Source organism: Sceloporus undulatus, chromosome 2 (assembly GCF_019175285.1).
Source record: "Sceloporus undulatus isolate JIND9_A2432 ecotype Alabama chromosome 2, SceUnd_v1.1, whole genome shotgun sequence".
Taxonomy (NCBI): domain Eukaryota; kingdom Metazoa; phylum Chordata; class Lepidosauria; order Squamata; family Phrynosomatidae; genus Sceloporus; species Sceloporus undulatus.
This window is the reverse complement of record NC_056523.1, coordinates 21,366,962-21,393,978: the sequence shown is the minus strand read 5'-3', so window position 1 is coordinate 21,393,978 and position 27,017 is coordinate 21,366,962. Positions and strand designations below refer to the sequence as shown.

The 27,017-nt window shown below is 42.1% G+C and overlaps 1 pseudogene; it reads right to left on the bottom strand.

The window, feature by feature from the left end:
- Positions 1–761: 761 nt before the first annotated feature.
- Positions 762–27,017, bottom strand: LOC121924026 (annotated as a pseudogene).

The window sequence follows — 27,017 nt, the reverse complement described above, 5'->3', positions numbered from 1 at the left end:
TACTGAGCATGTGTGAACAGCAAAACAGAGAGAGAAAGAAGCTACCCCACAGCTACTTCCAGCACATTAATAGGCATAGATGTTTACAAGCTGGAGCGTATTCAGAGGTGGGAGAGCTGTTTGACAGTGGAACACATTAGTGTGGTGGAGTGTCCTTCTTTGGAGGTTTTTAAACAAGAGGCTGGATGGCCATCTTTTGGGAAGGCTTTGATTGTGTAATTCCCACATGGTAGGGATCGGACTGGATGGCCCTTGTGGTATCTACCAACTCTACAATTCTGTGTCTATAAATGGGGCCACCAAAAGTAGAGGCTGCTTAAATGTTTAAAATCATGCTTGGGTGCATTTAGAAGCTTTCAAATTGTCTCTACAAAGTTCAAAGTGTTTTTGTGTACTTCTGCAAGGATTACTGAATCTGGTTGTCTAATTTCACCTGTGCATATTGTTCAGCTGAATGAAAACTGCACTGAAATGTGGTAAACTGATCTTCTTTTTTGTGGTGTAGGAAATATGAAACCACTGCTTGATGGTCCCATCGTGGTGTAGTGGTTTGAATGGACTCCAGAGACCAGGATTCAATTCCCTACTTGGACATCAAATCCACTGTGTGACCTTGGCAAGTCTCAGCCTCAGAGGAAGGCAATGACAAACTTCCTCTGAACAAATCTTACCCCCCCCAAAAAAAAAACCATGATAGGCTTGCCTTAGGGTCACCATAAATCAGAAACAACAACAACAAACTATCTCTCTTTTTTTGCATGTTATTTCTATTCCTCTGGTACCAATTTTTATTTTATAGTAATGCTCAGGAACATATGTATTTCATTAACTGAAGTATACCTGTAGTTTGAGAACATTCTGATGTTAACTAGAACAGGATTTAAAGGGACAGAGCAGAGAAGTGTCCAAACACCGTGTCAAGCAGCAGGCAGCAAGTCTTTTGTCTTGTTCTTCAAGTAGGTCTTTCAAGGGTATCTCTCAGCCTCCCACTTGCTCCTGAGCCAAGACTCCAGTTGGCTCATGTGCCTCCAGTTCTTCCATGCCAGAATTCCACCTCTTCAGCTCCTTTTCTTATCTCAGAACTCTCCTGCCTGCTTCAGAAGGAAGCAGAGCCTTGCTCAGAAGAGAGCAGAGACACATGCTCTAATCACTCCGTGCAAATAAAATTGCCTAAGGGGGAGAGCACGGATAGGCCTGTTATTCCACTGCACCCTCACCCCAAATCTCCACAGCCCTTCACATTATAGAAGGGTAACGTCTGTGGAGAGGGACCATCTCTACTCAAGTAATCTCCCTACACTATTTTGATCCCTGCATCAATAGCAGAATTGGGCAAACCTGTCAAGTCTGTTTCTATGAGTTCCTTTCTTTTATTACCTTCACACTATAAATATTTTTAACGGAAAAAAACCCCACTCACACATACTTTTGTGTACATTTTAAAATGGATGCATTAATGGACATGTGCCCTCATAGACTACTGTGCAGCCATCCATGTTTTACAAAAATGTATGCAGTATTTTTTCTGCACATTTTTGAAAAGCGCATATTCTTTTTCTCTCTATTATGGAGCAGGGCTGGCAAAATTCTCATCTTGATATTACCAGAGGGAATGAACTCAATTAAAAAACACTCCCTCATTGCAAAAATTAAAGATTCTGATGTATGAAGACTGAGTGGCAATTCAAGTGAGCGGGAAAGCCCAACAGGCTAACTATACAGATTACACTATGAAAGCTACCAAAATTCTTCCATTCCAGGAACTTAAGAAACTGTCCCAAGCTCAGGGTGAAAATAACAGTACACAGTTGCCCCTGCGTTTTTGCGGGCTTGAAGTCCACGCTCTTGATTATTCATGGAGGGTCAAGCTCCATTGGCTAAGATGGCATGTGTGCCCATGGTGCGTGCCCAGGGCCACATGCAAGAGTGAGCAGTCATCCAAGCCAATGGGGTATGAACATATGTGAGTTTCCATTTTTGCAGGGGGGTCCGGAATGGATCCTCTGCAAAAACAGGAAGGTTACTGTATAGCATTTATGTAGCACTTTTAAAATATTCCAAGCACTTGCAACACAATAGATTGTTGCCATCTGCACAACAACCTTGTAAGGTAGTTGAGTATCATTATTCCCATATTGCTGGTGAGGGTAGAGCTGAAGATTAAAAAAAGGCTTGCCTAAGGCCCCACAGTGGGTATGGCAAAATGAAACGTAATTTACAGAACTGGCTGGGACTTTTTGGGAATTTTAGTGTGAAAAACAAACTTTTCTCAACTCTGGATCCAAACAAACCAATGCCTTTCTAATTCACAGCTGTCTTTTAACTACTTAAAACCACTCTACAATTTTCTATAATCTCCACTAAAAAGAGTGGGAGGGGAGATATGGGAGGATTAAATTACAATGCCATTTTAAGGCTCTGCTGGTGTCCCATGAACCCACAAAGCATGCCAAAGACCAGACAGGGTGAGACCCCAAATGTTCTCAAGCAGTGCCAAATAGGACTTTTGGATTCCCCTCCTTGGCTGCTTCTGAGGGTACAGTGTGATATTACAACACATCAGAAGTGTTGGTGCCACAAAACTTTAAGACATTAAGATTCCTTATAATGAGTCAGACCACTAGTCCGTTTATTCAAGTACTGTCTACTCTGAACGGTTGGAGTGGTTCAAGGCAAAAAAAAATCTTGGCCCCTGGTGATATCTTTTAATCTGGAAACACCAGGGATAAAACCTAGGACATTCTGCACATAAAGATGCAAACTCTCTACACCTAGGAAATGAACCACACACACATCACCTTTCCCCATAAATTTGGGAGACATTTTCAATCAAGTTACTAAGCATTAGCATAATGCAGGCTTATAATGCAAGATGCCAAGCTGACTAATTGGTTTGTGATGCAGCAACTAAAAAAGCCAATGCAATTCTAGGCTTCATCAATAGGAGTATAATGTCTTACTCAAGGGAATACCACTCTGGTCTGCTTTGGTCAGACCTCACCTGGAATAGTGCATCCAGTTCTGGACATTAGTTCAAGAAGGATATTGACAAGCTTGAATGTGTCCAGAAGTGGGCAACCAAAATGGTGAAAGGTCTGGAAATCATGCCCTATGAGGGGTAGCTTAGGGAGCTGGGTATGTATAGCATGGTGTCAAGAGGTGCCATGATAGCCATGTTTAAATATTTGAAAGGATATATTGAAGTTGGAGCAAGTTTGTTTTCTGCTGCTCCAGAAAATAGGACCTGGAGAACAGGATTCAAACTACAGGAAAAGAGATTCCTCCTCAACTTTAGGAAGGACTTACTGAAAACAAGAGCTGTTTGAAAATGGAGCACGCTCCCTCAGAGAGGAGTCTCCTTCTTTGGAGGTCTTTAAACAGAGGGGGTATGGCCATCCGTCAGAGATGTTTAACTGTGCCTTCCTGCATGGCAGGATAGGATTGTTCTGGGTGGCCCCTGTGGTCTCTTCCAACTCTATGATTCTATGATGCCAAGGCCATCCAGGAGGCATCCATTCCCTTCTCCTTTTGTGTCGTGTCTTTTTAGATTGTAAGCCTGAGGGCAGGGAACCGTCTATTATCCCCTCTGTTGTAAGCCGCCCGGATTCCCAGTGATTGGACGGCATATAAATAAATCCTATTATTATTATTATTATTATTATTATTATTATTATTATTATTATCCAGGCCTGGTCTTGTTTGGTTTTTTTGGCCTATAGAAAACCCTGCTATTAACAGTGTAAAGGAGAATTGAAAGAGATATATGTGATAGTCTGTTTTAGCATAAAAAGACATGTAAGAATTCAGTTCCACCTATGCAAAATAAAGGAAATTATCTCACATGCAGCTTCCCATCAGCTGTAGAGCAACAAAACAAAAAGACAGCACAAGTCCACTGGATGCTGCAGGATGTTGTATGCACTAGTAGAGTAGAGAAAAGGGAGCATCTTAGCATCATCACAGAGCTTGCTATAAATATTGTTCAGTCCAGGCCTCACAGTCCTTCCCCCCTTTCACCACACTTAACAGAGCTTTTGAGGATCTGGTAACAAATCAGAAGGTTAACTTTGAAGAACACTGGGAGAGCCTCAGAATCCACATCCAATAAAAGAACTCAGAGTCATTTCTGAAAGTGGATGGCCTAAAGATTAAAAGCAGTAATCAAGCACTAAAAATAAAAAGAGTACTGATACTCTAGGGAAAATTACAGGATCCAGTTACAAAATAGATAGGGGCAAAAGAAGCCTGGATCTTAACTAACCACATAAAAAAATTAAAGGCAAATAGGCCTTTATTTCCTATGATATTTTTACAGTATAGGTATAAGGTGGTGGGACAAACGGTCTTTTGGAAGATGGGGAAAGATTAACTATTTGAAACACTCCGGTTTACTTCTTGTCTAGTAGTTGTTATTATGGAGCTGAATCTCCAAGGAACCATTTTGTAAAAATTACCCAGTGTGGGTTTTCTGATGCCTGGTCAGATGTGAGTTCCGATTAAATCTCTTCCCACATCTGAGGCACAGATAAGGTCTCTCTCCTGTGTGAATTCGCTGGTGCTTCTTAAGACATGAGCTTTGGCTGAAGCATTTCCCACACTCTGTACATTTGTAGGGCTTCTCTCCTGTGTGGATCCTCTGATGCTGGATCAAATCTGAGATCCCACGGTAGTTCTTTCCACACTCAGAACACAGGTAAGGTTTTTCTCCTGTATGGATTCTCTTGTGTACAACAAGGTGGGAACTCTGAGTGAAACATTCCCCACACTCTCGGCAAATATAAGGCTTTTCTGCTGTGTGTATTCTCAAGTGTCTGATGAGATGGGAGCTGACCAGAAAGCCTTTCAGACAGACAGGGCATCCAAAAGGCTTTTCTCCTGTGTGGATTCTCTGATGAGCAACAAGATTAGAACTCACACTGAAACTCTTTCCACACTCAGGACACTTATACGGCTTCTCCCCAGTGTGTATCCTCTGATGTGCAATAAGGGTTGAGCTTTGGGAAAAGCTCTTCCCGCACTCAGGGCATGTGTAAGGTTTCTCTCCTGCATGGATCCTGTGGTGCTTCACAAGGGCTGAGCTGTCACTGAAGCGCTTCAAGCATACACGGCAAACATATGGCTTCTCCCCAGTATGGGTTCTTCGGTGTCTGATAAGGGGTGAACACCTTTTGAAGATTTTCCCACAATCAGGACACCTATAGATTCTTCCTGGCTTCTGGGTTTTGGTTTTGTTGGGTTTCTCTGCAGTGCCCTGTCGCGGCAGAGCTTTACAACGTCTCTTCTTTGGAATATATACTTGGCTTTCAGGACTAGGCTCAAGGTCAAAAGGTTCTTCATCTCCACGAATTTGGAAAACATTTATTTCATATTCTTCCAGAAAGGACTCCCTTTCTTCAATCTGCTCATGATTTCCCAGTGGAAAACTCTCTTCCTCTTTTACCAGGTTCTCCTCTTCTTCCTCTTTAATGAACTCATCTTCTTCCTCTTTAATGAACTCATCTTCTTCCTCTTTAATTATCTCATCTTCTTCCTCTTTAATTATCTCATCTTCTTCCGCTTTAATTATCCCCTCTTCTTTAATCAGAGTCATGTCCTCTTCGTCTATGATGATCACCTCGTCTACCATTAGGTTATCTTCCTCCTCCTCCTCTTGAATCATCTCCTGTTTGATCAGGTTCTCTTCCATTCTCATCATCTCCAGCCTGCTGGAGCAAAGCAATACTCATATCATGTAACTGTAAAAAAGAAGTTAGAAAACTGGAGGCAAAATTTGACAGCAAGATACATTGGGGGTTTTTTTAAGGAAACAATAAAATTAATCACGAGGAGCTAGATTCCCCATATGAAAAGGGAATATATTTAGGGATACTTGCATTTTACATTCATTAATTGTACAGGCTGAGTATCCCTTATCCAAAATGTTTTGGGCCAGAAATTTTTTGGATTTCAGATTTTTTTTCAGATTCTGGAATACTTGCATATACATAATATGACATTTTGAAGATGGGACCCAAGTCTAAACATTAAATTGTATGTTTTGCATGCACTTTATACACTTAAAGGTAATTTTATACATAATATTTTCAAATAATTTTGTGCATGAAACAAAGTTTATGTATACTGAACCATGAGAAAGCAAAGCTGTCATTATCTCAGCCATCTATGTGGATGATTTGGGAGTATATCAGATTTCAGAATTCTGGATAAGGGTTACTCAATCTGTACCTAAAGCATAACTGTGTACCCTTCAATCCTAACTTTCAAACTGAAACAACAAGTTTCTAAGCCTCAAAAATGCTTAGCGTGAGTTCAGAGTTAAAGATACTTTAATCATAACTTCAGTAATCGGTAAAGTAGACCAAATAATTGTACATTAGATGCAAAACGAGCAGGGTTATAACCAAGGTAAAGTTTCAATAAGGAGAGGGTGATAGTTCATACTCTTAGCCATTATGTCACACCGGTTTTTGCATCTGCAGAAAAGGGGGAGAAATTGAAATGTGTTAGAGAAATCAGAATAAATATGAGCTGACCATTCAAGTGGCAGAGCAGTCTGTATCACTTCTCACTAAGATCAGGATGGACTCTTCCTAAAGCCAGTGAAATTAGGAAAACGAAAGCAGACTCACCTACCAACAAGAAAACTCTTAACACTAACAGCAGGGGCTATAGGGGAATTAGAAGGTGCGGATAGGGTTGCCATACCCGCCGGGGGGCGAGACAATCCCGGTTTGGCGGTGCCAACCCAGTCCCGTTCCGGTTTGGCGAAAACCGGGACGGCCGCCGCCCACCGCAGCCACACCTCAGCCCCCGCGCGCTCCAAGTCCCTTGCGTGACCTGGGAAGGCTCTCCGCGATTGGAGCTCCAGCCGCAGACGCTCCCTCCCAGGCCCAGCGAGGCTCGAGGCGGCCCCGGTCGGAGCTCTGCCGCGGGGTCTCCAAGGCCTGCGCAACCATGGAGAGGAGGAGGCCGCTTCCACCCGCGGCGATCGCCGCGATGAAGCGGCCCTGCCTGCTTTCCGCCTGGGACCAGGCCTAGGCTCTCTCCCAGGCCAGGAGGAGGAGGAAGCCTGGCACCGTGGCGATCGTAGCGATGCCAAGGTTCCCCGTGCCCTCCCACCTGGGAGCCGCCTAGGCTCTCTCCCAGGCCGGGAGGAGGAGGAGAAAGCCTGGCACCGTGGCAATGCCGCGATGCCAAGCTTCCCCCCCCTCCCGGCCTGGAGCCGGCCTCGAGTCTTCTCTCGCAGGCTGTCCTGGAGGAGGAGAGGACAAGGTTTAAAAATCTAGGACTTATTTTTTAATTTCCTAGCCAAAATTTTAAAAAAAAAATCCTACATTTCAAACCTTGTCCTACATTGTCCCGGTTTTGAGAGTCCTCCATTATGGCAACCCCTAGGTGCGGGAGAACCTTTCTTCCCCTCTTTTATCTCCAGTAACTCAAACAAAACAAAACAAAATGCTGATGTGTACAAGTAAAAGAGCATAATTGCCTGTTGAGTTTCAGAGGTACACTGGGGAGGGAAGGTGGGTTGCACAACTATCAGCATGCAACCAGGAACTGAATGTTAGTAAGTAAAGAGATCTTGTACTACTTTTGAGACTAACTGAAAGAAAGAAGTTGGCAGCATGAGCTTTCCTAGACTAAAGTCTACTTCCTCAGATGCTTTTGGAATAGACTGAGGGAGTAGACCGAATTCTACGAAAACTCATGTTGCCCACTTCTTTCAGTTAGTCTCAAAGGTGCTCTCTACATACGGATTCTACACACTAACATGGCTATATCTATGAATGTCAATAAATTTATTATTTTATTCCATGTTCGTTCCACCCTTCTTCCAGAGAGCTCAGAGTAGAGTCTAGGCTCCTCTGCCTTCCCTATTATAAATCAGAGGAATTTGGAGATGAGAAGTGGTCTTAAAGGCTCACTTAGCACAGTGCGTTCTGCTCTGGCTGGCAGGGGCTCTTCTAAGCTCCAAACAGAAAGAAGCAGTTTCTGACCTTGTTACCTAAGGTCCTGTACTGAGTACAGTTATTTTCACCAGGCAATTGAGTTCTAGAATCTTTATCTGAATCATGGCCAAATGTTACCAGCTATCTAGTGAGTTTCCCTTATCTGGAATTCCAAAATCCAACATTGTCCACATGGGTGGCTGTGATAGTGACAGCTTTGCTTTCTGGTGGTTCAGTGTACACAAACTTTGTACAGAATTATTAAAAAATATTATGTATAAAACTATCTTCAGGTTATGTGTTTAAGGTGTCTGTAAAACATAAGCAAATTTCATGTTTAGACTCGGGTCTCATCTCTGCGATATCTCTTTATATGTATGCAAATATTCCAAAATTGAAAAAAAAATCCGAAATGCTTCGGGTCCCAAGCATTTCAGATAAGGGAGACTCAGCCTTGTGTTTAAAAGGCTGTGCTAGGAAGTTTCATTTTAGTAATGTGCCTGTACAGTTCTCATAGCTATAAGGATGGGAGATGGATCACAACTGAGCAACCTAATTTCCATTTATCTAGGCCACAGGGACTGGGAGCACTGGCCCTGGAACAGACTGTAAACATGTATTGTTTAGGGCTCTGATTCTACAAACCTGATGCAAAGGAATGGTGGAACCCATCAGTTAAAGGACTTAATGTTTTCCTCTGCTGTAAACCACCTGCATCATTCATCACCAATAAAGCTTTTGTATAGCAGGGATATGTGTCAGACATCAATACAATCTTGAGGAAACCTGGCACTACAACCAGTTCCAACTCTGAACAGGCCTTTAGTTGAAGATGCAAGGGACTGAATGAGAAACCACATGGGTACAGATTTGCACCCTCTACCATCATGTCAATACCCTTTGCCTCTAGTTTTTCCTCACAACTATAGGGTAGGATGTGAAGAGGCAATTAGTCTAAGGGCACCCAGGGCAATTCCTGGCAGGTATCTGCATAAAGGTCCCCTTCTATCTTCTACATGGCGTGTCAACCCTATCTTCTAATAAACACACATCATTATGAGAAATGGTGAGCATGCACCTCAGGGCACTTTCCCTTCACTATTAACTGAAGCAAAGGCAGGCCAATTGTGGCCCTCCAGACATTACCTCAACTCCTTATAAGCCCCTGCAATCATCAACATGAAGCATATGGACTTAATCACCTCCCATACTACCATTCTCTTTTTTCCTTGTGTATTCTGCCTTCTTTAGACTGTAAGTCTGAGGGCAAGGAACAGTGAAATTAATCATTTGTAAACCACTATGACAGCTGAAGAGTGTGGTATAAATACACCATAAATAAATTAAAGATTTTAAAAGTTGTGCAAGATATTGGGAGATGCAATCCAGCAATGACTAGCAGCATGTATGTTGCCCACTCCTACTTTACAGAACACTGTCACAGCAAGAAATGGCTGTTTTGTGTTAAAATGTTCACAGGTGTCCCAGAACTCTTCCCTACAAGGGCATAGTTATGGACAGATATGAAAGAAGTACGTCCCTATAAGAATTCTACTGTCTATGCAATTTTGATTTACATCCCAAATTTCTAGTATTACAGAGAGTGAGACACTGAAAATCGTTCTCACCCAGGACTCTTATTTTGGCTGCATTTTGGTAACACTGCCTTTTTCTTTGGATGCCTGAATTATATAGTACAGTAATTTCTTTTCAAAGACCTAGCCATGTTAGTGTGGGAAACTGGTACAGTATGCAAAGGGAACTTGTAGCCCCTTTAAGACTAACAGAAAGAAAGAAGCTGGTAACATGAGCTTTCCTAATTTGAGTCTACTTCCTCAGAAAGTAAAGTAAAAGAAGTAACAACTTAAGATATGCAGACAATACAAGACTACAAGCAGAAACCAACAAGGACTTAGAGCAATCACTGAAAAAAGTTAAGGAAGACAGGGCCAAGGTAGGCTTAATGTAGAACATTAAGAAAACAAAAATAATGATAATGAAAGATCTACAAGAATCAATTCTAGCTCTAGAATTATCAATACACAATCCAATCCACAAAAAATGGAGATACGAAAGACTACAACGATTATAGAACTATAGCACTAATATCCCATGCAAGCAAAATTATGCTCCAAATTCTGTAGTATAGACTCCAATCATATATGGAGAGAGAAATCCCAGTGGTGCAAATGGAGTTCAGAAAAGGAAGAGGCACTAGGGACCACATTGCAAACATGCTGTGGTTAATGGAGTACATTAATGAATTGCAGAAGAAAATCAGCATGTGCTTTATAGACTATAAAAAAGCCCTTGAGATCACCAAAAAAAAAAAAAAACCATATGGGACACTCTTAAAGATATGGGAGTGCCACTACATTTGATAGTCCTGATGAGGAACCTGTACTTGGGACAAGAGGCTACTGTTCTATTTGAATATTTGTTTTGTAATAATGTGTATGTGTTGATGTTGTTTTAATTTGTTGGTTTTAATTATAATTGATTTAATAACTTTTTAAGGGGGGGAGGGAAGTAGATTTTGATGTATAATGTATTGTATTTTATTACTGTTAGCCGCCCCAATTGACCTCAAAGGGGTGGGATATAAATATATTATTATTCCCAATTGGCAATGCGGTCAAGCAAGGCTGCATTCTATCACCCTACTTGTTCAATTTGTATGCAGAAAATACCATATGAAGAGCAGGGTTAAACTCAAAAGAAGGAGTGAAGATAGGAAGAAGGAACATCAACAATCCAAGATATGCAGATGACAGGATACTACTAGCAGAATACATCACAGACTTGGAACAATTACTAAGGAAGGTTAAAAGAAGAAAGTGCAAAGGCCCTTACTGCTGAACATAAGGAAAACAAAAATAAAGACCATGGAGGATCTACATAAGTTCAACCCAGATAATGAGGAAGTTGAAACAGATAAAGAGTTCCTGTATCTTGGATCATAAATTGATAAGAACCGAGACTGCAGAAATAAGAAGAATAAGAATGGGAAGGGCAGCCATGAAAAAACTAAACAATATCTTAAAATGTAAACATATACAACTGATAAGTAAAGTTGGAACCGTCCAAGCCATCACTATGTATGGATGTGAGAGCTGGACAGTGAAGAAAGTGGACAGGAAGAAAATCAACTCATTTGAGATGTGGTGCTGGAGAAGAGTGCAGAGGATATCACAGACAGCCAAAAAGACAAACAAAATGGGTCCTAGAATAAATCAAGCCTGGAAGCCAAGATGATAAAACTGGGGCTGTCATATTTTGGCCACATCATCAGAAAGTGACTCATTAGAAAAGGCAATAATGCCCTGGAAGGTAGAGGTTAGCAGAAAGAGAGGGAGTCCAGATGCCAGATGGCTAGACAGAATCGCCATCATTGGAAAAGACAATGATGCTGGGGAGAGCAGCAGGCAGCAGAAAGAGAGGGAGGCCCCATGCCAGATGGTTAGGCTCAATCAAAGAGGCCACAGGGCTGAAGCCACAGGGATTGAGCAGAGCAATGGAGGAAGGGGGTGGGTCTCAGAGAGGCCTCATTCACAGGGTCACCATGAGTGGGGGTCCCCTCAAAGGCAGTTAACAACAAAGGAAGTAAAGAAAGCACAGAAGTGACCAACTTCTTTCTTTCAATTAGTCTCAAGGGGGCTACAAGTTGTTGTTGTGTGCTTTCAAGTCACTTCCAAATTATGGCAACCCTTTCATGGGGTTTTCTCAGCAAAATTTGTTCAGAGAAGGTTTGCCACTGCCATCCTCTGAGGTTTCCATGGCTGAGCTGGGGATCAAATCCTGGTCTCCAGAGCTGTAGCCCTTTTGTATCTAATTTCTGTTATTGCTGTTGTTAAATATACAACATATTAATAAGATCTTATTAATATATCAACAAAATCTTAATATATGAACATATGAATAACATATGAATAACATCTTACAGCCTAAGGCAACCTCCTTATTGACACCCTTAACCTGATTGACATCCTTCAGGACTATAGCTTCAAATGCCCAACCCCACTTGCACTCTCCAAGGAAAAGGGTTAGAGGACACAGTCTCCTGATCTTTTGGGGACATGCCTTCCTCACCCCCAGGGTGACCTGACGGCCTCCTCCTTTTCCAGGACATGTCCTACATTCCATGCTTCTCTCCAGGAGGAAACTCAAAAGGCCCTCAATGGCAGCATGGATGTATATTTCTAAGAGTGCCTCTAGCTTTTAATGTGGTCATGTCTTCCAATTTTTCTTAAATGTCCTATATTTTGCAGCACCTTGCCCCCCTTTGCAGTTAGGACAAGGTGTCCTACATTTCAACCTCCTGTCCAGGAGGCATTCCAAATGTGGAGCAGGACTAAGAAGCATGGATTGATCTTTATATGAGTGTGAATTTGGTCATATCCTCCCATTTTTCTGGAATGCCCCACATTTTTCAGCGTCTTGTCTCTCTTTTGCCATTAGAACAGGGTGAACCAGACGTCCTCTCCTTTTGCCCCAGTTTCACCCTTCTCTCTAGGAGGAATCCCAAAGAGTGGAGCATAACTAAGAAGCATGAATATACATTTGTATTCATGTCTTTAGTTTTTTGTTTGCTCCTGTCCTCCATTTTGTCATGGGAACGTCCTACCTTAGGACAGGGTGACCAGACGACCTCCTCTTTTTTTGTCCCCAGGGCACGTCCTCCTCCCTGGCAACCTTCTCTCCAGGAGACCCTCCCAAAGGCCCTCCATTGGCAGCCCTGACTGAGAAGCAGAGCTTTCCCCCTCCTCTCCAGGGTCTCTTCTGGGGCTGGTGCCCTCCTCCTTTCGGCTCCCTGTGGCAGCGAGGCCCTGCTCCTTGGCACAGGGAGCCCAAGGGGAGCCTTTTGGGGGCGAGGACAGGGCTAAGCCCTTCTCCCCCGAAGAGAAAAAGCAAGCCTTGGCTGCAGCTGCAGAGATTTCTCTCCTCTCTGGGGCGCCTCCCAATGCAACAAAGCGGCCTCCATTCGCCATTCCTTCCCTCCACAAAGGACCCCTCAGAAGAACCCCCGTTACCAAAGAGTGGGCCTCAAGCCCTTGCTGAGTCCTCTCTTGAGTCCGGACCAGATCCCTCCTCTGGCTCTCTCTCTCTCTCTCTCTCTGCCTCCTCTGGGCCTGGAATGCCCCCAGCGACCTCGCCCTTAGAGCAGCAGCTGAGAGATAAAGGACAGTTAACAACAAGAAGAGCCCAGGGCTTACAGTCACTGCAGAGAAGCCACTCCAAGGGAGCCTCCTTTGGTTCTGGGTTGCTTGCCTTCTCTGGATAGCTCCTTTCTTTCTGCCTTTTCCTCCTTTCTTCTCTGCCTCTCTCTCTCTCTCTCTCTTTGGCCGTGGAGCTGCTGGGAAATCCGCAGCTTGGCCCCCCTCCCTCCTTCCCCTCCGGATGCCAGAGGGGCCATTGCATCCGGGGAGGAAGAGGAGAAGGAGGAGAAGGAGGCAGGGCAAGAAGAGGCCGACATTTTGAGGGAGAGGGGTCTGCTGCTCCTGGCCTTGGCACAAGATGAGGCCTCCAAGAAAGAAACCCAGGCGGTCAGAGGGACCAGAAGCCCTAGCCCCATAAAAAGGATGGAGGCCACCACTAAATAAACTCTGGAAAGACTCCACACTCCAGGAATGGTCCAGGATGACAACAAGGCACCTCAAAATGTACCACAGTCCCAAGAAAGAATAGGAAGGACATGACTAAAGAAAAGCTCTAAACACTCACAAGGTGCTTCCACACTCCAGGAATGGTCCAGGAATGGTGACAGCACTAAACCCTAAGACCTCCTAACCACAAAGGAGGACAAGGCACTGCAAAATGTACCACATTCCTCATAAAAACGTATGGAGGACACGACTAAATAAAAGCTGGAAACACTCATAAGGTGCATCCGCCCGGCAGAAGTGGTCCAGGTTGACAGTGCTAGACCCTGAGATGCCCTAACTGCAAAGGAAGACAATGTACCACATTCAAAAGAAATGACTATATAAAAGCTCTAAACATTCATAAGGTGCATCCACTGCAGAAATGGTCCAGGTTGACATGGCACCACAAAATGCACCTACATTCCCAATAAATAGTACGGAGGACATGACTAAAAGCTGAAAACATTCATAAATTGCACTGCAAAAATAATCCAGGTTAACTACCACAGCTCAGTGCTATAGAACTGTGAGATTTGCAGTTTTGTGCAATTATCTAGCCTCCTCTCTCAGACAGCTCTGGTTCCACAACTACAAATCAAACTACAAATTCTATAGCACTGAGCCATGGCAGTGAAAGGAGAGTCAAACACAGTTCATTCTGCAGCCCAGCTATAAAAATATATATATTTGTGCTTCTTAGTCCTGCTCAAAATGGAGGGCATTTTAGAATTCCTCCTGGACAGAAGGTTGGAATGTAGGACTTGTCTTGGAAAAAGAGGATGCCTGGTCACCCTGTGTTAGCCACAGAGGAGGACAAGGCCCCACAAAATTTAGCACATTCTCAAGAAAAATGGAGCGTGTTACCAAATTAAAAGATAAAAACACTAAAATAAAAATAAATTCATTTCATGGGAGTTATTTACAGCTGTTGTTGTCTGACTTCTTCAAGTGGTTTCCGATTTAAGGGCAACCCAAAGGCTAATCTGCCATGGGCTTTATTTGGCATGTTTCTTCAGAGCAGGTCTGCCATTGCCATCCTCTGAGGCTGAGAGTGTGTGACTTACCCAAGGTCACCCAGTGGGTTTTATGACTGAGCAGGCCATGGACTCCAGAGTCATAGTCCAATGCTCAAACCACTACACCACACTGTCTCTCATACTACATTACATATACTGTATTTTATTATATATTCAACAGTATTTTTCATGGAGGACTGGATTCAAACTACAGGAAAAGAGATTCCATCTAACAATTTGGAGGAACTTCCTAACAGTAAAAGCTGTTTGACAGTGGAACACAATTCCTCTGAAAGTGATGGGAATCTCCTTCTTTGGAGGTTTTTAAACAGAGGCTGGATGGCCATCTTTCACAGGGAGGGCTTTGATTGTGTGGTTCTGCATGGCAGATAGCCCTTGTGGTCTCTTCCAGCTTTTATACTGATTAACTTATCTGGGTTACAAGGCCTTGCTGGCTTGCAATTGATAATGCTTAAAATTGTACTTTACTACCCACAAACCCTTGACTGAATATACATTCAAATGATTCCTTTCATTTGTCCATTGTGCTGTTATTAAGGGGGGGACCCCTTTCAACATTTGCATTGGGTCCTCAAGTAGCCCATTCACAAACACTGGAATACCCTGAATTATGGTAACTGTAATGCAGTTAGCAGCCAAGTAGCTTTCAATTCCTTTTTTTTTTTTTTTTTGTAGTTACTTTTACAGTATAGCAAATGGTCATGGCCTTTGTCCACCAGTGTACGGTGCAGCAATGTAATTATAACCAGATATATTTTTAACAATGTAAACACAATGTATTACAGTAAATAAATAGTTCACATGAGTCACTGGGCAGCCTTTGTTTCCTGACTGTGAGAAGCCTGCAAGTGTCATTTTAAAGTAACCACACTAAGTTGGAACTGTTTTTACCGAAGCCACTTTCTTACTAAATGTTACTCAATAAAGTTACTGTTTATTTGTCGCAAAAATAAACATACTAATATACTGAATTAATAAGAGGGAGGCACTTGCGACCCTAGCCCTTATATACTTAGAGTGTAAAGGGTGAAAGCAGGCACCTTATGTAAGGAAGAGGTAAAAGATAACCTCAAGGCATATAAGATATAACTGCAAAGTTTATAGAAGAATATGCCACCTCTCCTTCTGTAACTATGTTTGTAGATTTCAAAGATAGAGCCATGTCAGTCCGTTGAATCAGTATATAATCTTGTTGCACCTTTGAGACTCTCTGAAAGAAAAAAGCTAGCAGCATGAGCTTTCATAGACTTCAATCTACTTCCTCAGATGCATCTGAGGAAGTAGACTGAAGTCTACCAAAGCTCATGCTGCTAATTTCTTTCTTTCAGTGAGTCTCAAGGTGCTACAAGATCTCACTATATTTATAGATTACTGAAAAGATCTTTAGTCAACAATGTTTTAAGACATCCAAACCATGGAGGTAAGTGACTTTCTTTTCCAGTATTGGAAACCATAAACTGAAGTCTGCTCATTCTGGAATAATCGAAAATAAATCCTGGGCTCTGAACCAGTTAATTCTAAAGTTATGTTTTTGTGAATTATTTCCTTCCAGAGTAGAAAACTTCACACATGGTTCTTGGTGTACGTGTGAAAAAGGCAAGACATACAATTTTAGGCCCCAAACTCTAAAACATGCTGCCGCCGCCATCTTAATGTAAGCAATGTGCAGTGTGTCACTTACATCACAAATGCACCAATGGTGCATTCATGACATGTGCGCAGTGTCCGAAAAAGAACCTGTTTTTTCAGGGTTCTTTTTGGGGCAGAGGAACGCTGGGCAGTTTGGCTGCTGCGGCGTCCCTCCAGAGGAAAACTGGCCGCCACCAGCCCACACTTTTGGGGTGATCTGTTTCACACCTAAAATAGAAATAAAATAGCTGTGACCACCTTTTTATAGGATGAAATGGACATTTGAGTTCTTTTTCTTGCTATGTATAACAGGAATGGGTATTTTTTTCAAAAATTGCAACTCCTATTTACCTTAGCCAGCATAACCAATACTTAAGGACTGTGGAAGCTATAATAAAAATAAAATCTTAAAGGCTACATTTGCTTTCCCCTGAAATATAGTCACACAACTACTACTAATATGGGGCATGGATGGGGAAGGAAGTAGATCTTAATCTGCTGATAGGTCTTGGGCAAATTTCTAGTAGCTCAGCAAGGGGTTCAGTCTATAAATGACTTAACAACAGTAACCATAAAGTGACTTCTCTGCCTACCCTAGAATAATAATACTGCTGAAATTTATTTATTGAATTAGTGGGCCTGTACAGATAGGCCAAAATAAAGCTGCTTTGGGTCACTTTGGAGGTATGCTGTTTAAACGACACATGCATCTTAAGAGTCTGAGAGTTGTGCTCCAGTCCTTAGGACTGGAGCATGGCTTTGGCACGGCTTCCGGCCTCTTAGGACGCATGCATCATTTAAACAGCATACCTCCAAAGTGACCTGAAGCAGCTTTATTTTGGCTTGTCTGTACGGGCTCAGTATTCAGCTTTTCTCCCAAAATAGGATTCAACTTGACTTAATTAAGAAATAAAGTAACTGGAATTTGATTTTTTTTATGCTGAAGGACTATAATCTTTGTTCAATATTGGTACTCAAATACACATTCCTGGACACAGACTTCTTTAATATGTAGTATGCATCTTTTGTATCACTTTCAAAAGGGTGTATAAGTAAGCCCACTCCAGCAAAACCAAGGAGTCCTGTGTCACTTTCAAGCTAGCAAATTTATTGTAGTGTGAGGTTCTGTGAAATATAGATAGCCAACTTCATATATCTAATAAGGCAGGCCATGAAAGTCCAGAAAATTTCATTCTGCAATAAATATATTTCTCTTTATGGTCCCAGTGAAATATATGTTATTTCTTTTGTGCTATGTGCCAGTTGGTGGCTCTTAAGGTCTTGCTAGAAGAAATGAAGACAATCTCACAAATCGCTTGAAGCCTTCCCACTCCTATGTTATCAGGTTAAATACTATGACAGGATGATGTTAGATGCACAGTAATGAGCTGGGCTTTGTTTAGTTGCCAGGTGAAATAAAGAACAGGGCTTCTCTCCTTTTAGTTATTATGACAAAGAGGGAATTTAAGTGGGTGTTACATGACTAAAATTCCCTCTTCCACACAACCACTAAAGTGAGAGCTCTGTTCCTTATTTCACCTGGCCATTTTAGCTTTGTAACTCCCATTAATCCTAGCCAGTGTAACCAATGGTAAGGAAAGCTGGGAGTTATGGTCCATCATCTGGATGGCCATATAGTTTCCCACTTCAGGCCTCCCCTGCAAAGCGTGGATAATGAGGACAGGTGGCACCACCTTTCTTTTCACGCAGTTCCTACTGCATGCGGTTCAATTGCCTGAAGAGAGTTTGATTGATGCAGGGAGGGTAGAGATCATTCCTGGACAAAGTATTATAAAAATATACACCACCATTCAATAGAACATTATCATCTCTTGTAGCTCCATCCTGTGGAATCCTGGGATTTGTAGTTTTGCAAGGTCTTTAGCCTTCTCTGCCAAGGAATGCTAGTACCTCACAAAACTATAAATATCAGGATTATGTGGAATGGAGTAAAGGCAGTTAAAGTCATGTCAAACAGCATTATTTCTACAGTGCAGGTTCACTCTGATTTAGCAAGGTGGAGGGGGGAATGGATGCTGGACCTAAAAACAAATAAAGTGGAGAGGAAACATGGGCTAATGGCTTTCACAAATGCAAAACATTGCTGTCTGAAGCAAAGAATTGCTCCCATCCTTGCCACTCCCTTATAAACTGCAGAGCAAAGACACACTGTGGATATTGAATCACCCTCAAATGAAGACTGCACCAAGATCGTATGTTTGTTAGATAACCTCATGAAGGTACATGTGCATAAACTCAGAAGAATGCCCAGATAGCTGTATACATTCATTATATGTTTTTCTAGTGGCTAGTTTAAAAATACCAAGACAGATCTTCATCTTCCACAGTTTACAGTGAAACATACCTGGGTTGCAAGATCTGAACTTGAGTTTTAAAACGTATTACTAACTTTGACCTCACACTGACAATTTAAAATTTGAGCACTTCTACTTTGATTTCTTCCCACATTTCACAGATTATAGGTGTGAACTCAGAATGAAACCTTCACCAACAGAACGAGTCAGATATTTTACAGGGTTTTCCTCTGTGACTCGTTCTGTAAGAGCTGATTGAAAACAATACAAACACACACCTTTGATACAAGTCTCAGCGGGATGTGGTATTTCAGAATAAATGTGAGAAATATATATTGGAATTGCCTGGCTAATTAAAAATCCTTGCATATAAATACCTAGTATATCAGGGAGAAAGACAGGCTAAAATTTCACTTCCTGAAATGCTAGCTTTTCATATGCATTCAATTCACATGAGCTTCCACTTTCAATCTGAAATGGTTCAGTCCTGCAAGGACCATGGCTTGTGTTATTTTCCCTGTATAAATGATACTGTTCATACATACAGGAAAGCAAAATCACTGAACAGAAGTTCTTCTGCCTACAATTAATACTAGCATGCATATGATGGCTTTTCTGCCATGTGGCTTTTCTGATGTTTAAGGAGGCCAGTAGAATTGCAAAAGCTTTTCCCACACTCTGAGCACTTATGTTTTCCCTCTCCTGTGTGTTTTTTCCCATGGGCAGTAATGTTTGATCGTTGACTAAATCTTTTCCCACAATCTAGGCACTCGTAGGGTTTCTCTCCTGTGTGGGTTCTCTCATGGATGATAAAACTTTCTCTCCGGTTGAAACGTTTCCCACAGTCTGAGCATTTATATGGCTTCTCTCCTGTGTGGATCCTTGCATGTTCTTTAAGGAGTGAACGATAATTGAAGCTTTTCCCACAGATGGAGCAGGCAAATGGCTTCTCTCCCGTGTGGGTTCTCTCATGTTCGGTAAGGTGTGATCTCCGACTGAAATTCTTCCCACACTCTGAGCACATGTATGGTTTCTCACCTGTGTGGATTCTGTAGTGTCTGGTAAGGTGGGATCTCCGACTGAAACTCTGCCCACATTCCATGCAACTGAATGGTTTCTCTCCCGTGTGGATTCTCTCATGCACCAAATGGGCTGAAGCATGGTTGAAGATTTTACCACAGTACGAGCATCGGTATGGCTTCTTTCCTGCCTGCACATTCAAGCTTTTCAGTGGATCAGCACTCTGGCTGGAGCATTTCTCACTGTCCACAGCAGTCTTTTTCCTCTTGCTCACCATCAGTCCATCACACAGAGTGCTTTCATTTAATGTTTTCTTGCCTTCACAATGAAAGGCCTTTTTTGTTGTCTGCTTTGGAATGTTTTCCCAATGCTGCTGCTCCGGTGCCTGCTGAATTCCAGATGTCTCTTCCACCTCAGGGCACTGGAAGATCGTCTTTTCAGCTGCTAACTTACTCCCAGTTTTTTCTCCTATCTTGGAAAAGAGACAGATATTCCCCTTTGGCCTTTGCAGAGACATCCGGTCCTGTTCCACTTCCTCCAGTCTTTCCAGAAGATTCCCTTCCTCGTTCTCATTCCTTTGGTCATTTCCTGCTGGAATAAACAGTTGTCAAGTGAATTTACATGGCAAAACAGTAGCTCAGTGGTACAGTATATATTTTGCAAACAGAATATTTAAGACAAAGGTTTGTAAAGCATGGTCTGTGCGCTGCTTGCAGCTCTAGGGTTGTTACTGTGACCTACAGGCTCCTCAGAGGTCAAAAATATTTTTTTTTCAAAGTATTTTTTCACCTTTAAATGCTCCAAAATCTTCTCTAGCGGGTGTTGGGCATTTTTGTCATTTTTGCCATTTCCATGCCATTTTAAATTGAGCAAAGGCCTTTTTATTAAATAGTTTTATAAAATAGTTTCCTGTTTTAGAAAATGCCTCTCCTGGCCTTAAAATGGCCCAGGGTGGCCATGGCAAGAACACTTCTTTGCCCCTAGATGTTGACCTCCCAGGATGTCCAGCCTCATTGCTCCCAGGTTTCCTCTTACTGAATTCAACAGCATCACTATCTCCATTCAAGGAAAGGCGGACTACTAGAAATACCCAGCCTGGCAATTATACAACCCTGGCATTACATGTACAATGCCCCAACCACTATCACTTCATTTCAAATCTCCCTTTTTGGGCCATGTACACAAGACAATAGCCCATGAACCTCTTACCAGTCTCCCAAAGCCCCCAATCCAATTTTTTGCCCCCATATCATGCAGACAGCCGCCTAACACACATAAACATGAAAATGCCCCTACCCTATCACCACATGGTACCCCAGAACTCTGTTCTATCCTCAAATACATCTATTTTCTTCATTAGTCCCTATCAAAATGACAACCTGTTGTCCTCCTCAAAATGGTGACTGGAAGTGGCATCAGGTCATTTCCTGTCATCATTTGGAGAGGGGCTGCAGAGGAAAGTGTAGCTATGTGAGCTAGTTAACTGAGGAAGGGGGTGTCCACTAGACCCAATGATGCCCACCAGTTTCCAGGTGGCAAGAGGGGAGGTTAGGGAGTTTCAGGGCAGATACCTCAGGCAGTTGCCTAGCCCTGTATTACAGCTTGATGCAACCTTTCATGCCATTGAGCAGCCAGTGCCCTAGCAGAAGTGTAGGTCAAGGTGAACAGTGCAAGCTGTCCTTACCGTGAAGTATTTTGGAAGTCTCAAAGTGAAGCAAGGACTAGTAGCTTGTGACTTCCATGTCTGTAGAGCAGTGAAGTCATTCCACATTTTAGTTATCAACTTTTACAAAGCTATCCAAGGTGCTGGACCCAATCCACAAAATATGTTCAGCACCCTGGATAAGTCTTTTAGTTTGTGACTAAAAGCCAGAGTGAATTCCTGGAAGCCACTAGACACCACTGGAGATACATAAGCCCAGGTATTTATTTAAACTTTCTTCCCAACCCCAGCACTTAAAAAAAGGTAAATTATTTATCTGATTAGAATATTTAGGATTAAAATTCAAATATATATATTTTTAAAATTGGAGAATTTTAACACAAAGGAGCATGCAAGACAGGAGATCTATGCAGACTACATACTTATCAATTTACAGTTACAAGAGAAGAAGGCAAAAATAGAAGAGAGCAAAAATCAGCATTCCTATTTGCATACCTAATAAACTGATACAAGGACTTCTTGTATTATTGGTTATTTTCCTTTGTTCTTAAAATAAGTATCTTCTCAATCAGTGTAACATTCTAAATCCTAGCTTTCCAGTGAAATAGTAACACAGGTATAGTTCAGTGAAAGAAAGCGGAGGAAGGGAGGGCAAGAAAAATAAAATAAAACCAATACATGCTCCATGTTTGCTCTAAATAAGAAAATGGAACTTCTACTCAGTAGAATCCCATGAGGTCAGCTTTGGCTAAGTGTTGGGCATTCTTCAGGCTAAAAGCAGATCTGTGGGCTTGTTTATTATAATTGATTTGTTCTGTATTGCTGGTCAGTCAAATTTGTGTTCAGAAAAAAAACAAGAGGTGCTGCCATTTCAGTCATAATAGGTAGGAGGATTTATGGTGCTGGAGGTAGAACAATCAATGTAGAAGAAGCAGGGGTAGCTGTGTTGGCCATTTAACAAATCCTGTGGCTGTTCCTCCTTCTGGTTCATCATCCAAAACCAACAGATTTCTGGCTACTCTAGAAGAACCCCATCAGACCATAAAGTACTGCTGTTTAATGCCACCCGTACAATTCAGGACTTGATCCCAGACAAACAAGTTGACCTTGCATGGATATCTGAAACCTGGCTAACTGAAACTGAAAACCTCCCTATTGCTGCCTGGCCAAAAGGAGGAGGAGCCTGCCTGCAAAATATATCCTCCCCATCATAACATCTTTACTAAGGACTGAAACAACATGGAGGCATCTGACTAACATTTCCAATTGTTTGTTTGTTCTCTCCTGTTTGGTTTGTAACTTCTTGCCTGATGAAGAAGACCATGGGGCTTCAAAAGCTTGCAACAAGTCTATTGTGCATTTTGGTTGGCCAGTAAAGGTATCACTGATGGATTTTTGTTTGTATTTGTTAAATGGCCAACACAGCTACCCCTGCATGTTTTGTGTATTGTGAGATACTACATTGTAGCTGCAACAGGGGAACCATGCAGAGTGGTTCATAGACTGGGATTTCAATCAAGGTAAAACAATTTTTTCCTTCTTAAATTTAGATTGAATTCACATGTTACACCACCAAAATGCTCCTGATGCAAAAACCTGGAGACTTCTTGAGGAATCCATTGTTCTCTGCTGCAAAAAGGCTTGTGACATCACTGGAATGGAGACATATTGGATTGTAAAGGAGGGGTCCCTGCTGAGATGCAAATGGACTTCAAATTTCCTGGACCTTGAAAATCTCCCTATTGCCACTGACTAATCGCAGGAGGAGGAGCCTGTCTGCAAAAGATATGTTCCCCAGTATAACACCTTTACTAAGGACTGAAACAACATGCAGGCATCTGAAACAGATTACCTGGACCCATTCCAGTCAAGGTTGAGGCCTGATTATGGAACAGAAACAGCCTTGGCTGTCTTGGTGGATGACTGACACCAATAGCTGGACAGGGGAGTGAGTCCCTGTTTGTCCTTCTGTATCTTTCAGCAACATTTGATACCCTTCTGGGTCATTTGGCTGCTATGGGACTTGGGAGCATCGCTTCGCAGTGCTGAGCATTCCCAAACAGAGACTGTTTGGGCCATTAGCCTATGGGATTCCACAGTGGTCAATACTGTCTCCTGTGCTTTTTAACATCTACGTGATGCAACTGGGAGATGTCATCTAAAAAACTTCCAGCTAGACAGATGAAAAGGAGAAAAAGGGTGTCCTGGGCAGGTGTTAAAAAGAGTATGCAAAAAAGGAGCTTCACTATCAGAGAATGTATTAATTGAGGTATCCTCAACTCCTGCTTGATACTTTTTGTAATGCAATCCAGGCAGAGAGAAAATCCTTACCCAGTAAACTGGCTATCCTTTCACCCTCTTGCATGGCTACCATATACAGCTGCATCTTCAAGGAGTCCGCCTTGGAGAAATTAACAGCCACTTTTTCCAAAGGCCCTGGCACCTGAATCAAAGGCACAGACAAGATTCAGATCACAGTGACAGGTCTGGAATGGCAAATCATTTTCAACCATTTTCTATCCTCCCCACCTCGCAACAGAACAGCCTCTGTTCTGGCTAACACCCCAATTACAATCACTGAGACAAGACTACTAAACTGCTATCCCAACTTGGTTAATCTTCTAGAAGAGAGCAGAAATTATATTTCCAATGGACCAGACCTTGGGAAAACTATTTTCTGGACTACAGCTTCCAGAATTCCCCCAATCAGCATGGTAAGTGCTGGCTTGAGGTTATGGGCACTGTAGTCCATAACAGTAGCATCTCCATGGTTGGCAATGGACATACTGTATATGAACAGAACCTATATCTACATTTTTTTTCATTTCCATTCAGGTCATGGAAGGTTATTGTCTCTCTCTTTTTAAAAAACAACAACAATATATATATTACATAATATATCCATACAATTTCATACAAATAAAATTGAGACAGAACATTAATGGTGAAACAAAAGCAAAACAAGAGTGGTGTACATTTATAAATGACTTTTCCATTTCACGTCCTGTCTCATTTATCAATCAATCAATTAATCAATCAATCTCTCATTTGTCTTTTTTACCTTTAATACTCTTCATACATCCCCAGAAACATATAACTTCCTCCTCCACCTTGACTAATTAAGCCAGGAACTCTCTGATATCCTATTATCCCATTTTAAACTAATTCTTCTGCTATAATATATACCCTATCATAATAAGCCAAGTTGTGTGATAAAATATCTAATATACATTAAACAATTTGTATTCTTCTGAATTTTTAATGTATATAATAGCATGTTGAAGCTATCCACAACTGAGCTGTGGTAAGATGAGCTCTGGTAGGATGATGTCAAGGATAGGGATGACTTCATCAAGTCGTCATGTTTATTATTCTTAAACATTACTTTCTAAGCTCTTCTTCTCGTTAGGCTTTCCAGGGTTTAATAAACAGTCTTACCTGCTGATCCCATCTCTCATTTTCCTGCAGCTTCCATGAGAAAACCTCTGCCAAGGCCACAGCTTGTGTGCAGGTCTCTGCTCCCTGCTTCCTGACCCAGATTTGCATTTCTGTGGGCAGTATAGCCAAGAATTGCTCCAAGATCACCAGCTCCAGAATTTGCTCCTTGGTATGTCTCTCTGGCTGCAGCCATTGATTGCAAAGATCCTGGAGTTGGCTGCAGACCTCTCGAGGTCCCTCTGCTTCTAGATAGCAGAACTGCCTGAACCGCTGGCGCCATATATCTAGAGGCACAGTGTCCTTGTCTGCTAACTCTTCCTTCACTTGGGGCCCACTGGGTCCTAGGCTTTTATACGCCTGAGTGGTTTCTCTAGTGAGGTCTGGAAAGGTTTGGGTCAACTGTTCCTGTCTACTCCAGTGGATTACATCAGCTATTCTCTTGAAAGATGTCTGAAATGTTTTGGTATAGTCCCATCGGGTGGGCACTAGTGATTTCCTTCGGGCCTTTGGAGGCTTCTGGAAATCCTGCTTTTGCTGCTGGGATTCCTGTTCTACTTGTTCACCTGATGCCTGGATGGTCTCTTGCAAAACCTTCTCATCAGGTACTTGTTGAGCCTTTTGTGAAAGTGCTTCACCTAGTGTCTGTTTAGCTTCTTGTGGGTCTGTCTCCATTGGAATCTCTTCAGCAGTTCTAACCTGGATAGCAGGAGGGTCCCCTTCAACCTCCTCCAGTTGTGCTTCACTTTTGGCTTCTGTTGGCTAATGATCTTCCATTTGCATTCCTGTCTATACTCCTGGAACTACAAATTAAACCCAGTTTTTAATCAGTGCAAAGGGCTGCAGTTCAAGCAGAAATAGGACATCAACCCAAGATATGGCTAAAAATGTGAACCAGTTTTTCAAATGTCAGCACACCATTGTTATGATGGCACATAAAATCTTAGGAAAGCTACAGAAATGATCAAATATCGCATACATCAACTGTATTTGTGCATAAAATATGGGGAATGGAAGTAGTTCTAGTCCTTTGAAAAGATGTACTTTGAAACTTGGGCAAGTCACTCTCTTTCAGCCTCAGAGGATGGCAATGGCAAACCATCGCTGATTAAACTTGCCAAGAAACCTTCATGATAGATTCGCCTTAGGATCACCATAGCTTGGAAATAGCACAGAGCAACAAATATAAAATGACCTTGAGTCTATGTGTATGAGGTGTATACGAAACATATATGAATGTTATGTTTAAACGTGCCTCCCATCTCTACAATATCTCATTATGTACATGCAAATATTGTAAAATCTGGGGGGGAAAATCTGAAATCCCAAACACTTCTGATCCCAAGCATTTCGAATAAGAGAGACTCAGCCTGTGGTCTGAATATGAGACTTCAGCAGGATGACAGACATCCTCCTTTTCCTGCATTTCAACCTTCTGTTGAGGAAGAATTCCAAAATGTCTTCCATTTTGAGCATGTCTGAGAAGAACAAGTTTATATTTCTATGGAGTTTATCACACTGGCTGATTTTGACATTAAAGAGATTAAAGAGCATTTAAAGCATCCCTCAAATGAATGGAAATGGTGAGTGATTGCGCAAATGATTATCACACGCAATTGTGCAAATAAAATGATATCCGAAATGCATTGTCGCTGAAATCTCAAAAGTAAAATGATGTGTGTTAATGCTTCTTTCTGATCACTTTAATGGTGGGTTTTGTACGACTTCATGTGAAATTGTTACACGTAATTACGTGATTTTTGCAGGATATTCATGGGATAAATTCCACATCTCCTATAAGTGTATTTAGTCATGCCCTACAGTTTCCCCTTGAATGCTTTACATTTTGCAGTGCCTTGTCCTCCTTTGTGGTGAGGACATCTGGTCAGCCTGGACTTTGGAAAAGCCCCTCTTTTTTGGACTGCAGCTCCCTGATCCTGCAGTCCATAAAAGCAAATTCTTCCCAGCCTTGGAGCGAAGGACATCTGAATCAATAATTCCTCCCCAACAGGTTTTTCTGTTTTCAAATTACCTTGTTCTCTTCCCCTCCCTAGGATGGGATGCAGGATAACCCAGCTGGATAGATCCTGGGATCTAATGTGAAGAGCTGGAGATCCTCCAGCTAGATCCTTCTGCAGCCTTTGCTTTCCTCCTGATGGTCTTCTTTTCCAAAGCAGTTAACACCCTTCTTTCCTGCATGAACCATCAGGGCTCTGAATCACAGCAAGGCACCCCCTTCTCCACCCATCATCCCCTTTGCAAGTTGCACCTTCTTTTCTTTTCCTTTCCTGCCAAGGCTGTAGGATATTTTCAAAGAGGCAGTTCCT